We start from the raw sequence: 16524 nt of genomic DNA on the forward strand, positions 1-16524 counted from the left end.
CTGATGTATGTGTTCAAGATGCAGAGGCCACTTGAAAGTTAAGATCTTCTTGTCTCCAAGACAAGAAGCTACGCGGAAGCCCGATTTTCATGACCCATTCCTTTAGGAAAAGCATTGCCTCTCCATTTACTCCAGAAAGGAAGGAAGTAGAGGCAGAAAAAATAGCAAGAAGGGAATAAAGGATCATTGAGTTCCTATTATAAGTCAGGCACTTGGCTAACTATGAAATCTCATCTAATTCTCATAATAAATCAGATTGGGCTGGTGTTATCCCCATTCTACAGGTGAGATATTGAGGATCAGAGTGGTCACATGATTAGACAGTGGTGGAATCAAGACTGGAAGACACCAGAGTTCCTATCTTTGTGCCATTCCTGTGGACCCTCTGCATGGAAGGCTTAGAGCTCTAACAGGGCAAAGACATGGGGTCAGGGTCCAGGGCTGGCCGGGGTACACCACCAGAGCACAGCTGTTCCATCTAGTTGGAAACCCACCCAACATTCACCCTGGACCATTCATTCTCCTGTAAAAATCCACGTTCAGTTGTAATTGTCTCTCAGAATTCTATTTATTTATTTTTTAACATTTTATTGGAGTATAATTGCTTTACAATGATGTGTTAGTTTCTGCTGTATGACAAAGTGAATCAGCTATACATATACATATATCCCCATATCTCCTCCCTCTTGCGTCTCCCTCCAACCCTCCCTATGCCACCCCTCTAGGTGGTCACAAAGCACAGAGCTGATCTCCCTGTGCTATGTGACTGCTTCCCACTAGCTATCTATTTTACATTTGGAAGTGTATATATGTCCACGCCACTCTCTGTCTCTCAGAATTCTAAATTGTTGATATACTTTTTTTCCTCCACTAGAAATAAACTGAGTTTCTGATGGGAATGAAATAGAGAATTGAGGAATGGTAAGTACTTTAAAATACACATTTTTTTTTTGAGGTACGCGGGCCTCTCACTGCTGTGGCCTCTCCCGTTGCGAGCACAGGCTCCAGATGTGCAGGCTCAGCGGCCATGGCTCACAGGCCCAGCCGCTCCGTGGCATTTGGGATCTTCCCGGACTGGGGCACGAACCCGTGTCCCCTGCATCGGCAGGCGGACTCTCAACCACGGCGCCACCAGGGAAGCCCTAAAATACACAATTTATTGTGCCATGAATTGTATTTTGTTACTGAGATTCTTCTGTCATTATGTGATTTTGGAGAAGGTTGGGTTCTTTTTACATGTGTTTTTTCTCCCTGTTCTCCAGGGAGCTTGTAGTACTTAAAACTGTGTTGTATAATGGATAGTGTAATCACTGTAAATTAAATGTGCCTCTGCCGAATTGTGTTTTATGTTAATTCCATTGTGTGGGGGCAGCTGCTTGGGAAGGAAGCTATAGATTGGCAGGGGACCTGGGTTTCCAGCTCTGCCAAGTGCCCACGGCTACAGGATCTGTGCCACAAGTGATGTGTTAGCCCAGGAAGGAGCTAGTACTTTGAAAGGGGTGGGATTTGGGATTTGTACCCCATGAGCTGGACTGGGAAAGAGTAACATCAATTCCCAGGACAATAGTCAAAGAGATCTTTTCTAAGGACCATCAGAAAATAGGGCCAGGAAAGGACCTTGGTCTAGTCCATCCCAGACCCACGACTCTGAGAGCAAAGTGATTTCCTAAACATGTGATCTATCACCCAAATTCCAGCTATCCTAAGGCAATCAGCAGTGAAACCCTCAACGTCAAAAGGGGCCTGTGAATTTGTCTAGAAATGGGTTAGACTAGAGGCCTAACCCGTCAAGGCCCCCAGAAGATGCTCACTGAGCATCGACCCCAGGAGGCTGAAGACACTAGTGTGGAGAGAGCATTCTGGAGGACAAACACCTACTTTTGTTTGAGTTGAGCATCTACTATTTACCAGCCACCATGCTGATAAATATTTTCCTACTTAGTCCTCACCATATTCATGAGATGTCAAAATTATTAGCCTGCTTTATAATCAAAGACATTGATTTGGGGGGAGATTAATTTGCCAAGGTCACATAACTATAATCGGTCGTGCCAAAATCATGTCTAAGATTGCACGTTATGTCTATCGGAAAGAGTCAAGGTGGGTGGAGAGGGCAAGAGGAAGGAAGTCCTGAAACTAAGCAGAGAAATGAAAAGGTGATCAAGGGACACAGAGGTTCCTGAGTGTGGGAACAGTGTGACAAACTTAGCTCCTTCCAGGAGCTCACAGGAGTATGTGTGCTAGAGAGACGTGTATGACGCATTAAAGCTGAAGGTGGAGGCAAAAGGAGCAGAATTCTATGTAGAGCACGTGCCTTGGTCTGCTGGTCCTGCCATAACAAGATACCATAGACTAAGTGGGTTAAGCAACAGAAATTTATTTCTCATGGTTCTGGAGGCTGGAGGTCCCAGATCAAGGTACCAGCCTTTTCAGTTCCTGGTGAGATTTTCTTCCTGGCTTGCAGATGCCTGGCCACCTTCTTGCTGTGTCTTCATTTGGCAGAGAAAGAGGGAGCTCTCTCATATGCCTTCTTATAAGGTCACCAATCCTACTGGATTAGAGCCCACCCATATGACCTCATTTAACCTTAATTACCTCCATAAAGACGCATCTCCAAATACAGTCACATATGAATTAGAGGGATGCAAAAACATTTGGTCCATAACACCGTGGCTTTATTTTTATTAAAAAAGTACATGCGTATGTATATATACATTATTCTATATATTTACCCTTGGAAGCATAGATAACAGCATATATATAAATATTAGAAATGCTTCTTCTCTTTGCTTATCAGTATTAACCAATTGACCTGTAGCAAGTATGTTTTCATTGTTTGTTAAAGAGCAAAGTTAAAAATAATTTGAGCCTATTTGCCCTGGGGCCCCAGTGCCTGCCCAGAGTTGTGTGCACAGTGACTGCCCATCTGCTCTGCCCTGCCAGCTGGTTCCAGTGACTCCTGCTTAGGAATCAGGTGTGGGAGGGGCAGAGAGGACATCCCCTAACTCCACCCAATGCCTCCCTGCTTCCATTGTTGTCCCTCCATGAAGGAGGGTCATCCCTCCTTCCCTGCCTATCTCAGACCTTGATGCCACATTGAGACCAGGGGCAAATGCCCAAAGGGCAGGCTTGAGATAAGCAACAGGCTGCCTCAGAATTGATATGCAAGAAAGAGCAGTGGCAGCCTTTGTATCAGAGCCTCACAAAAGCAATTCTCTGCAGTTGATATAAAAAGGTGTCAGTCCTGGTTTAAGTACTGTATTACCAGCAAAGATTTATCTGCCTCAAAGCCGGGCCTCATGCCACCAAGGGAATAAACAGCTCTTCTGCTTATCTATTTTATGGAGCACAATATTTCTGCGATCCTCTCTGACTCCAAAAGGACTTTTTTTCTTTGCCTTCCCCAATTTGTCTCCAGCAATTTGCAAACACAAATTACTCATGCCCAATGATGATGACAGACACCCTGGTCTACAGCCCTCTCACCTAGTGTCTGGGGAGACCACACAGAGAAAACAAAGATAGGAAAGAGGGTCTTTTAACCTAGGAGCAAGTGGGAATATCAAATCTGTTGTGGAGAAACTCAAGGATATAGAGGAGCAAGGAAAATCCTTGTGCCGTAAAACATTGGTAAGAGATTGGCTGGTTTTGGTGGGGGAAATCCTGTAGAATTCACTGATGACTGCAACTTGCAGTATTCTTTGTATCCTTTATGGTAGCCTAGATAGCCAGGTGTCCTGGTACACAAGATATGTTATGATATGGTAGCCTAGCATCCTGGATACCAGGGCCTGGCACAGAGGAGGGTAAGGTCACATGAGGCTTTGTCTCTTAGAGGATCCTGGCTTTAGGAAGGAGCTCTGGGACCATCCAATGGCCATGGGACTCTTTTTCCAACCGGGTCATATCTGCTCAGTCACAACCACAGTTTCTTTTACTGTGCAGTGAAGATGCCAGGAACATCTATCTCTTCTATCTCATGTGGGTGCTGTGGAGATCAAAGGCTGTGAAACATCAGAGTTTAAATGTCACAGATGTGTGCATCTGCGTGTGCTCGTACCGTGTATCTACTCACGGGGGCTGGAAACTTTAACACAGAACAACTTCTTTCATTCTATAAGTAGTAGCAGATTTAATTGGCAAGTGTTCCTAGGAGAGCTAATAGAGGGGCTTAAATCTGTGGTCAGGTGTAAATGATGAAGATTGGAGCTTTTCCTGAAAGCCCTGTGCCGGATGAGGTGGCTGAGTGCCCAGGGGAGGAAGAGGAGAGAGGGAGTTTCAGGAGAGGGAAAGAGGACAAAAGTGGCAGGTGTGGAAAAGGTATCTGAAGACGAAATTTCCTGCCTATAGATTTGTTTTATTTCTGCCTGACTGGTTCTCAGATTTTCCAAACCGTATTAGCCAGGCAGGGGCACTGGAAAAGCTGGGGGAAGGATAGTGTGCTGGAAACCCTCAAGTGCCCACCACAGGCACAACTAACTTTAAAGGAAAAGTGGTCTCAACAGTTTCCTTCTCTATAAGCTGTAATGGCTTTTGCAGTCTGCTTCATAAGTACGAACAGCCCTGTCATGGTAGTCATGGCCAGCTGGCCTGGGGACAGTAGGCCAGCTGAAGACAGCCACACAAGGGAAGAGGGGAGGCCTCCCAGGTGCTTTTAGCCTGACCTGCAGGAACTCTGACCACTCTGGGTGAATAAATAAAGGTGGGCCACTCCCCAGGTTCCTGCTGGGCTACTGAGTGACTTCCATTGCCGTTTTTCATTCCGGTGCATCCCTGCCAGGAGCACAAGTGCTCACATTTCCAGTTAGGGGCTCAGCCTCCAGGCAGCCATGAGCTACATAGATTTGTGTGTACACAGAAGGCCACGTTTCCGAGGAACTTGGGCAAGATCCAGCCCCACATCAAGGCAGCACCTCCTCTTAAGTATCACCATTGTATATGAATGCTGCTTAGGAAAAAAAAACACTTATAATCTAGAAACAATAAATGCTGGAGAGGGTGTGGAGAAAAGGGAACACTCCTGCACTGCTGGTGGGAATGTGAATTGGTACAGCCACTATGGAGACAGTATGGAGGTTCCTTAAAAAACTACAAATAGAACTACCATATGACCCAGCAATCCCACTACTGGGCATATACCCTGAGAAAACCATAATTCAAAAAGAGTCATGTACCAAAATGTTCATTGCAGCTCTATTTACAGTAGCCCGGAGATGGAAATAACCTAAGTGCCCATCATCGGATGAATGGATAAAGAAGATGTGGCACATATATGCAATGGAATATTACTCAGCCATAAAAAGAAACGAAACTGAGCTATTTGTAATGAGGTGGATAGACCTAGAGTCTGTCATACAGAGTGAAGTATGTCAGAAAGAAAAAGACAAATACTGTATGCTAACACACATATATGGAATTTAAGAAAAAAAATATGTCATGAAGAACCTAGGGGTAAGACAGGAATAAAGACACAGACCTACTGGAGAACGGACTTGAGGATATGGGGAGGGGGAAGGGTGAGCTGTGACAAAGCGAGAGAGAGGCATGGACATATATACACTACCAAACGTAAGGTAGATAGCTAGTGGGAAGCAGCCGCAGAGCACAGGGAGATCAGCTCGGTGCTTTGTGACCGCCTGGAGGGGTGGGATAGGGAGGGTGGGAGGGAGGGAAACACAAGAGGGAAGAGATATGGGAACATATGTATATGTATAACTGATTCACTTTGTTATGCAGCAGAAACTAACACACCATTGTAAAGCAATTATACCCCAATAAAGATGTTAAAACAAACAAACAAAAAAACCCCACTTATTCTCATAAGTCCCCTTATTGTTAGAATATTCCATGGCTTACATCAATTGACTGCAGCATTTGGTAGGGTGTTCTCAAAGATTCTGACCTCAGAGAATATTGGTTCTTCCTTTGGGGGCAGTAGTGGTGGAAATAGCCTTGCTATGCCATCTTCTGCCCTATCTTTCATTTATAAGCTTCCTCCCAAACACTATCTGGTCCAAATACTATCTTGTTCCTGAGACAGGCATTGGAAAAGTAGAGTATCTTCCCTGAGCATAGTGGTCTGAACAACACTTGAAGCATCAGTGAAGAATTGTAAGTATGTATTAGGAGGGGGGAGAAGACTGACTGCAACAGAGAAGGCATTACCTAATCGGGTACAGCTACCTATAATTAAACCTGCTTAATCAGTCCTTGATCCAACATACACTTATTGAAACCTATGATGTGCTGTCTCTGTCCCGGCTATATAGAAGGTAACAGGTTCCCTGCCCTCAAAGAAAACACAGTGCACAGTAGGAACTGCAATGGAGCCATGCTAGAAGAATGCCAGATACAAAGGAGGTTGAACAAGCCGGGATGCTTTCCTCCTCAGCATCCAGGTCAGGTCTCTGATAAAATGTCAGCAGATGACAAAGGAAAGTAACCAGATTCCAGGTTTACTAAACTTTTCTTCTTAAGAAAAGAAGCTCAGAGGAATAATACAGAGTGTTGAGTTTAGGGAATGGAAGTAGTTTGATGCAGTTGAAATAGAGATGGAGAAATATGGCAGGGAGACTTGGGTTGGAGTGGGGTTGTATGGGTACCAATCATGCACACAGATAAATGGGTAGTTGTTGCTTAAGAATGCAGTAGTAATGGGCAGCCCTGTTGCTTGACTATCCAACAGCCATCCCTCTCCTCCATTTCATTCTCACTAATGTTATAGAGTTTCCATGTGATTTAGGCAAGGCTCAGGGAACCAGTCTTCCCATTCCCCTGACCCATGAGTGGTTTAGACAGGGCATATAATGTGATCCTACCCAATGAGACATGAGTTATTCTAGAGGTCCACTGGAATGGATTTTTATGGCTCTTTAAAAGAGATATTCTAATAGAAACAGTCTCCTTTCCTGTCTTTTGATTTTGCATATTCATACATCATCTGGAACTGCTGTGGTTATCTGGGGACCCAAAGAGGAACCAGTCCAAAAACCCAAGCCAATACCCTGAGGATGAAAAAAATGAAAAGAAACTGGTCTCTCGATGCCACTGAATCAACCAAACCTAGAACTATCTTGTCCCCACACTTATCAGTATATAAAATAATAAAATTTCATTATGTGTAAGCTGTTTTTAGATCAGCCTTCCACTATCTATAGCCAAAAACAACCTAACTGATCTACAAAAGGGTATGATAGATTCAGCTGGGCATGTGGATTTTGAGGCTCTTCATGGTTAATGGAAATGTATATAAGGGAGCAGTTATTAGTGAAGAACTGGAGCTTGAGATAGAACAGATCTGAGAACATCTGTACAGAGGTGGTATTTGAAACTATAGGTGGTTGAACAAGACGATGCAGCCAACATGGCACATTCAATGCCACTAAGAGGACAGAATGAGGCTGCTTAATGATGTGTAGAGTTTGAAGGGAAGAGATATGGGAACATATGTATATGTTGGCTTGCCAACAATTGGTGGCCATTGGTTACTTTTTTGGGAGCAGCTCTCATGGAGTAGTGAGCTTATAGACGTCATGTTGTAACCTTGATGTCTATCATGGTTGCAGACATGGGTGTAGAGGGCTGTAGAGAGAAAATGGGAGCAGAGAGGGTATCCTATACTTTCAAAAGTCTGTTGGAGAATGAAAAGGGGGAGATAAAATGGTAGCTTAAGAGAACAGCACTACTGAGGAAAGAGATTTTTAAGGATGAAATGATGGAAGCATGTATATAGACAGAGAAAGGGACTGGTGGAGACACTGAGAGTAAAGGAGAGGGGAGATATTGTGCAGTGGCAGGAGTTGAACAGATGGAGCAGAAGAGGAGGGATGGCTCCTCCCCAGAGCTTGAGGGAAAGAAGATGAAGAAAGACTCTGAGAAGGTGAGGAGGGAGTGTCACACTGCACAGTCCTTTATAGATTAGAAAGCATGTTTGCCTATATCACCACATTCAGTCCCACCAAAACCCTGTACATTGGGTACTACCATAAACTACATTTTATTTTATCTTTTTTAAGAAATTGCAGCTGACCTTTAATATATATATATATTTTGGCTGCGCCATGCAGCTTGTGGGATCTTAGTTCCCCAACAAGGGATTGAACCAGGGCCCTCGGCAGTGAAAGCATGGAGCCGTAACCACTGGACCACTGGGGAATTCCTCATAACCTACATTTTAGAGGTAAAACCCCTGAGGCTTGGGAAAGCCCACAAGCAGAAAATTATAGTGTTAGAGTGGAACCAAGCTCTGCCAGACCGCAAATCCTGAGCCCTTTTTGTTATAGTGGATCAGGCCAGTTGTTTCCTTCCTGGGAACACAAAGTGGAGTAGAGTGGAGGTCCTCTCTGGCTGCCCATGAGAGTCTCTGTGCAACTTTAAAACACAGAGTACTCGACTCTGTGTTTGATGCCCCTTTGATGTTCTGATTCTGTTGGCCTGGGGTAGGTACTGTATATCTGTGTTATTAAAAGCTGCCTACTTTTGAGAGCCACTGGTCTAGAGAATTAATGAACATTGATTCCTAGGAGGCTCTGACTATTCATCCTTGAAACCTTAGCATAGTATTCTGTGCATGTGAATTTCTCAGAGTATTTGTGGAAGAATAAAAGGACTCAAAAGGAAGGAAAGGAGAGAGAGAAGGCAGGAATATCTCTCTTTTATTTCATCCATCCCCACTATTCCATTGACCCAGGAACACTTATGTCCTCATCTCTGGGCTTTTTGTTTGTTTGTTTTGTTTTTTTGGCGGTACGCGGGCCTCTCACCATTGTGGCCTCTGCCGTTGCAGAGCACAGGCTCCGGACGCACAGGCTCATCGGCCATGGCTCACGGGCCCAGCCGCTCCCCGGCATGTGGGATCTTCCCGGACTGGGGCACGAACCCATGTCCGCTGCATCGGCAGGCGGACTCTCAACCACTGTGCCACCAGGGAAGCCCTCATCTCTGGGCTTTAACTTTGCAAATGGACTATATTCCAGTCCCCAATCCCAAACTTTGTCTTCTGAGAACAGATGCTCTCCTTCCTCCAACCATCAGTCCATGAGCTGCTTCTCAGCTAATTCTCAGGAACAATTTGCTATGTGTCTCCAGTTAAGTTCCTTTAACGTCCTTTGATGGAAGAGTTGAGGAAAGACATGGTGGAAGACATTCTAAAGAAAGGTCATCTAACATGAGGGCCAGGTGCCTGCAGCACTCCACCAAATTCTCCTTCCTGGAGCATGGCTGTGAGCCTGGCATAAATGATCATGAGGTCACCTTCCAACAAAAGCACCTGTAAGTTGCCGGGGGACTAGGACTGGAAGGACATTATACACATGCATGTGTACATACAGATTGGCATATGTCACTTGAGCTAAATATTGTGTGCAGATATGTGATCAGACTGACCAAATCTGTAAGACTCTAAGGTTACCCCATCTCCTAAGAACTCAAGAAGTTGTAAGCTGTATCCCAGCAAGTTGCAAGCTGAGTCACAGATGGGCAAAGTGAACAAAAACAGGCTTTATAATATCATTTCTGTTTATTATTATTATTTTCACCTCTGTGCTGTCATCTGCCATGGGAGGTCAAAAAAAGAGGCTACATTTGGAGGACTTCTCAGTAGTTGTTGTCCTTGTTCTCAGAAAAGAAAAAAAAGAGGAAAAAGAAAGCTCTCTGCTTTGCTGTCCTCCAGCCCAAAAAGCGTGAGGAGTCAGGGGTTGTACCTTTCCCCGCCTCATATGTCTGCCCAGTCCCATATATTTTACATGCCTGCACAATGCATTTTATGAGGCATATAAAAGCCAGACAGGAATTATCTCCTTCCTTTGTACAGGCTGTCTCTTTTTGGGGGCGAGATAACAGAGACCTGTTTCATTTTGCTGCTTGCTCCTGGATGCTCTTCCATCAATTGAGAAAAGAAGCTATTTTTGAAAAAATGCTTTCTTTGACCCAATTGTCCCTGGGAAACTGCAGTGAGAGAAATACCATTTTCGGTAGGATCTCAGTTTAGAGCAGAGCAAGTCAGGGGAGAAGTTGTGCTTTTTCTCTCTTTCTCTTCTCTTCTCTCCTTCCCTTCCCTCCACTTTTGCTCAGGGGAGGGGGCCAGGGAAAGAGCGCAGGTCTCTCACTTAGAGGAGGGGCTGTCGAGTGGGTATGAAGAACACAAGGAAGCAGAGTCCTGGCTTTTCTGAGCAGACAGGGGTGCAGACCCCCACAGGAACGTGTTCATTCAGCTTGAGCTGTGTGCTGGGTACATGCTGCACATTATCAAATATGCACCACCAACATTTCATTATCGGACTCCTATGCAGCCCAGTCTACGCCTGGGTGAGCCTAGAAATTAAACTGTACTTTTACCTCTAAAGAATGTTGTTCCTGCCAGTGCTGAAGGGGAGAGATTGCCAGGCCACTGAGTTATCAAGTGATATGAGTGGAGAGCAGAGCGTCAGATGCAGAAGCACTTCTGTTGGGGCTGGTGGGGAGGTCTATTCATGGTCCACATTCCTGGAGCTGAAAAGCTCATGTCAAACATTTTCAACGCCCCTCTTTATGTGACTTGGCCAGAAGGTGAAACTGTGGTACCACTGGTACTGCTTGGAGCTTCTTCTTATAAGATGAATTTCCCTATAGTCTTTTCTGCCTTCTCCAGGCACCCTCTCTTAAAATCCAGATACCCCATCCTACCCTCCACCTACGTAGTAGATTATGTGTATTTTCTCTGGTAATGTAGTGTGGATGAATTGATCACATCTTCCCTTTCTAAAGGAAGTCATCTGAAACTGTTCAAGGACACTGAATATTAGAAGGGATGGGCTAACACTGATCCCCCACCTCCAAAAAAATGCAAAACCAGAAAATGAGATAGAAAACACACTGAGTTACTATTACAGTTTTTCAGGGACTGACCTATGCACTGAGCATCACTTTTGTAACTGGTGGACTGCTCTCTGCAATGTCAGAAGAATGAGAGGGTGGCGTTATGGCATAAAGGGGCAGTTGCCTTCCACAAGCCAGAGAGAGACAGAGAGGCTGGGAAGGGCCAAATGGGATAGCATCTGTGTTCTTTTCAAAATCTAAGTCTGATCATGTCACTTCTCTGCTCAAAAGCTTCCAGTGGCTTTCAACCATTTTTAATCCAATCCCAAGCCCTCCAACCTGGTTCCTGGTATCTCCCTCATTCTCAGTTCTCCAGCCTCACTAGCCTCTTTGATATTCCTAGAGCAAGAGCCTGTCTCAGGGACTGTGGTAGAGACAATGCCACAGGCTTTTCACGTGACTCCCGTTTCTTGGGTACACAGGAAGATGCACAGGAAGATGACCTTTCCCAACCTTGTGTGTATTAGATGGAGGGCTGTGAAACTGTGTTCTGTAGAAGGAATGTAAGCAGAACTTATAAGTCCTGCGTAGTCTCAACCCTTTAAAAATCCCACATGATAGTCCTGCTCTCCCTCCCCAATGCATAGCATCCTCAGAGGCAACAGGTCACAAATGAAAGAGTTAGGCCCTCAAGTCACTGACTGCAAGAGACCTGAGAAGGGGAGGCCCTCCACCAGCACAGGACTCTGATGTGAGTGAGACATAGACATTTGCTGTGCTGAGTCTGTGCCAGGGCAAACACACTGGTGCTAATCCCATCTTCCATGATGGCTTCTGGGCAAGAAGACTTCACACCACAAAGTCAGGGCCTTCATGAGAATGGCAAGTCCTGGTTGATAATTTCAGACATCTAACAATCTGGAAAATAGAAACAGGATCCATGATGGCTGGAATGGGTTTCTGGAGTTCTCATTCATTCCATACCCAGCACTGATGCAGGATCCTTGGGGGACTCCAAGATAAGCATATACAACAAAGGGTCTGCTCTCAACTTTGCTGGGGTATTAAGACTTAAACATATAAAACTTTGAGAGAAAAACAAGAAATATATATGATATGTTCTAGAACAGATAATGAGTGATGTAGCTGCTCAAGAAGAGAGAAGTTCAGTTTTGCCTGGGGGATAAGCAAAGGATTTACGGGAGAATGATAACTAAAGCTGATTCAAATATGATCAGATTTAGAGAGGCAAAGAGATATCAAGAATGTTCTTATGAGATCAGGTATATTTTGCTTGATATTACTGTACTTCATGTATGGGAAGTAGGACACCAAATACCTAGATAACACTTGAAATTGTCTAAGACCTGGAATTCCGAGGCTTTGTCCATCATGTTTTATGCAGGGATCTGGTCCTCTCTCGCTCATTCCGTAGGGAAGAGGAATGTGTCACATGGAAACCACAAATATTTTCTGCTCCAGTGCCAATCTCGTAGCTGAGAACACAATAAGACTCCTCTTTCTCCAGCTCCGGGTGGTACCAGTAACAGCATTTGCAGTGATTTTCTAGATTCCTGGAATGGGATACTGCAGAATGGTCGAATCCTAGAGGTGCCCTACCGTGGCCAAGACAAGGTCCTGGTGTCAGTGCTCTTCTCCCCAGATATCAGAACGCAGGATGGAAAGGATGGGCCTTGTTTGATGATTGAGAGTACTGAGATGAGAAACTCAGGGCCATGGAGGCCATCTCTCACCCTTGCTCACAACAGCCTTGGAGACACAGAAGGATAATGGGAGGAAAGTGTCTTTAAATAGTTACTTTGGGATTGCTGACAGGAGGCTTTAAGTGGATGATATCACATTAAGCTGAAACCCCTCAAGTGGTATCTGTATGTATGATATTCACCCCTGCTTTTACTCATGAACATTTCTACATGAGGTTGTTTTAAGAAAGGAAAGAATGTAGTTCATCCTAAAGTTTCCATTTGATCAGGTTTTGTAATGAGATTTTGGTCATGAACTCTGTGTATTTCTATGTAAGTTAATACACAAATAGAGAGTTAGACAGATATTGGTATAAAGATAGATAAGTAGATGGATGGATCCATAGATAGATGATAGATAGATAAATAGAGATGGACTATAGATGACTTCTCGCCATATTTATGCATTCAACATCCCAACTCCGTTTAACAGAAGCCAGTCTGTGCTTTCTGAGCAATTATACATGCAGACACAAACCTCTGCAGTGGATGCCAGAAGGACATCATGTCCCACCTGAATGCAGATGAGGTCTGGAGTCCAAAGGAGCCCCAGTCGCCTGCATCCACAGAGGACAGGCAGCCACTGTTGCACCCTCAGGACAAGGCTCTTGGCCAAAGATCTGAGTATGCTAAGCTTTTTAGAGGCAAAGGCTGCTGGAAGCCAGGATCTCATTAAACAGTTCTTACCCACAGAGTCTTAAAAGTCAGTTCTTACCCACAGAGCCTTAAAAGTGCCCTCTAGCCCTGGGGGATGCTCTGATCCCATGTGTTTATTGACAGAAACCAGGTTTCTGGCTGACGCCTACCTGGGCTTCCTCAGATCTCCTAGCCAGACTCCACCATCCTGAAGAGAAACAGCTCAGTTTCCAGGCTCTGAAAATCTACATAAGGTGATGAAAACCCAAGGCTTTCTCAAAGCTGCTGGTGGGGTGGCCCTCTTCCCTCTTATGTCCTGGAGCTGTAAAGATCATGAAGAAGAGTAAAATGAGGAGAAGGACAGGAAGGGAAAATTTCTTAAGCCAGTAGAAGAATTTGGCCTGTGGCTAGCAAAGAGAAGAGAATGCTTTAGAAGAAGGGGAATTTATTCATGGACACCTGTCAGAGACTGTCATTCCTCTAGCTGAACTATAGTCTGAATTTTACTATGACATAAATCATTTCCTCCTGAACTTAATAACTCTTCTTTATAGGTTTCTACCCACTCATAAATAAAGCTCATTCCATATGTATATACTACAAAAGTCATCCCTGTTCATTGGGAGAGGTAGGTGCCAACCCCATTTTACATAGGGGTTTTTCTGTGGTCACCCCTTCCAAGGGGACCCCTCTTTTCCCTGGGGTAGTGTCAACCTCAAAGAAGAAGATTCCTTTCTATGTCCTCACTGGGTGCATGGGGTGAGTCTGTCTGTCAAAGATGGAGAAGACCATGAAGAAAGGATATTTTCTTTCAAAGAGCCAATAGTGACTTTCAGGATGGGTCCAAGTGTTGCAGAACTGCAGGCACAGATGCAAAGGGATTTAGGCCTCTCCTTGCTGGGGGAAAGTCAGGCTTGGACAACATGCGCCCGGCCAGTTTTGCTGGCAGATTTAAGAGGTGGCAGATTCCAAGGAGATGGGCCAGCTAATGGCAGCCAGAGCCCAGAGACGTTCCGAAAGGCTACTACAGATCTGGGGAGTCAACCTTGGAGACTCACTTACCCTTTCCATTCTGCTAGCTCTCCATGGAGCAGTGATCCTTGGCATTTTGAATTGTGACATCCCATCTAGGTTGGGTTTTTGGACACTAGTTCCCATTCTACTCTAATGTGGCAAGATAACAAAGTGCATTTCTTAAACTATGAATTACAATGTTCTCAGGGTTTTATACATTCTCAGAAAGGCCCCCATAAATATTCAAATTCTAACTTTAAAAATGTAGTTGGAAAGGACATTAGCAAGCATTCTTGTCCAAGATCCTATCCAAAGAAGTAAATACCTCCACAGCAACCCTAACAGATGGGCACTCAGGCCTTCCTCATCCTCCTAGCAGGAAAATCATAAAGAGAATCAGCTGTTATCTCTACTGTGATATCAAACTTTAAAATATATTACAATTCACTTGGCTTAAACCATATTTTGAAATTTTGTCATTAAGATAGTGAACATTCCTGGGAATTTAGCCTTTTAGGAGAAAATATATCAATAAAGTGTTTAATGGTACAGATTATGTGCCTTGAATTATGCTAGGTACAATAATTACAAAAATCAGACAGGTGAAAATGTAAGAAAAATCTTGTAACCTCCTAAGATAAGAGCACTGAAAGTCAAAAATCAGTGTTCATAAGAAAGTGGAAAATAGCGAGTGTTGGCAAGGATGTGGAGAAATTGGAACCTACATACATTGTTGGTAGGAATACAAAAGGCAGCTGCTGGGGAAAAGTTTGGCAATTCTTCAAGTTAAATTATATGATTCAACAATTCCACACCTAGAATATACCTGAAAGAATTGAAAATAGGGACTCAAATAAGTACGTCTACATGAATATTCATAGCAGCAGTATTCACAGTAGCTAAAAGGTAGAAACAGCCCAAAGCCCGTCAACGGTTAAATGGATAAGCTGTGTTACATTCATAGAGTAAATTATTTTGCAGCCATACAGGGGAATGAAGTATTGATACATGCTGCAACACGGATGAATGTCAAAACCAGGATGCTTAATGTAAGAAGACAGACAGAAAAGTTGTGTATTGTATGATACCATTTATATGAAATATCTAGACCAGGTAAATCCATAGAAACCAAAATCAGATTGCTGGTCGTCAGGGCCAGAGTCAGAGGAGAATGAGAAGTGACTGCTCAATGAATACATAGCTTCCTTTTGGGGTGATAAAAATGTTTTAGAGGTGGATAGAGGTGGTGATTGCACAACATTATGAAGGTAGTAAATGCCACTGAATTGTTCACTTCAAAATGCTGAATGTTATGTTTTATGAACTTTACCTCAATAAAAACTTCAGAAAAAAAAATTTAAAGGTCTCTGCTCAAGTCTCATTTCTAAGACTAGTATTTCATGTGTCTTTGAGCAAGATGATTCACTTCTCTGAGCCTAAGTCTTCCCATCTACATATAACCCAGGTGAAGCTGTTCTGCCTTGTGGCCAGTCTCAGCACAATGGCATATCTAGAAGCACAAGACTGATATCCTAAAAGAACAGAAAAATACTTAAAAGTATTTCTGGGTTAAAAATCATCACTGGAAACTGCAAGAATTTCTCTCACTTACTATGCAACAAAATGACTTTTTAAAAAAAAAACTATCTTGCCTTCACCCACACTAGCAGACAGCAAACAGACACATAACTGGCCCAACACCTTCTTTTGTAAATAAAGTTTCATTGGCACACAGCCATACCCACTCAGCATTCTCTGAGGCTGCCTTCATGCTACAATGCAAAGTTGGGCAGTTACAACTATGGCCCACAAAGCCTAATATAATTACTATCTCGCTATATCCACAAAAAGTTTACCAACCTCTGTTGTAGAATAACCTAATAAGAAATTGCCAACAAAACAAGAACTTGTGAATGAGATAATAAAAGAACAAAACGGCATGGAAGATGAGATTGAAGCCTTAATGAAAAGAAACAAACTGGTGCCAAAACATCATTTGTAACCAATAAATCCATGGGAAAGTAGGGAACCAAATTACTGCCATAGAAAAGTATCCTAGATAATCATTGTGAATATTAAGGACAAAAAATTTAATTACATTAAAGAAAAGAAAGAGATTAAAAGGACAAATGTCACTTAAAATCGTAACTCTCACTTCTTAATGTTTTTAAATCTCCCTTTTTAAACTTGAATCTTTTAGGAAAAGCTCTCCCCTGTGGTGACAGAGTTATTTGAAGTTCAGAGATTCTACAATTTAACAACAGGTTCTTTTTCTTTATTTAAGCTCAAGTAAAATTAAATTAATTACATTTATTTC

This window comes from Lagenorhynchus albirostris, chromosome 7 (assembly GCF_949774975.1).
Source record: "Lagenorhynchus albirostris chromosome 7, mLagAlb1.1, whole genome shotgun sequence".
NCBI classification, from domain to species: Eukaryota; Metazoa; Chordata; class Mammalia; order Artiodactyla; family Delphinidae; genus Lagenorhynchus; species Lagenorhynchus albirostris.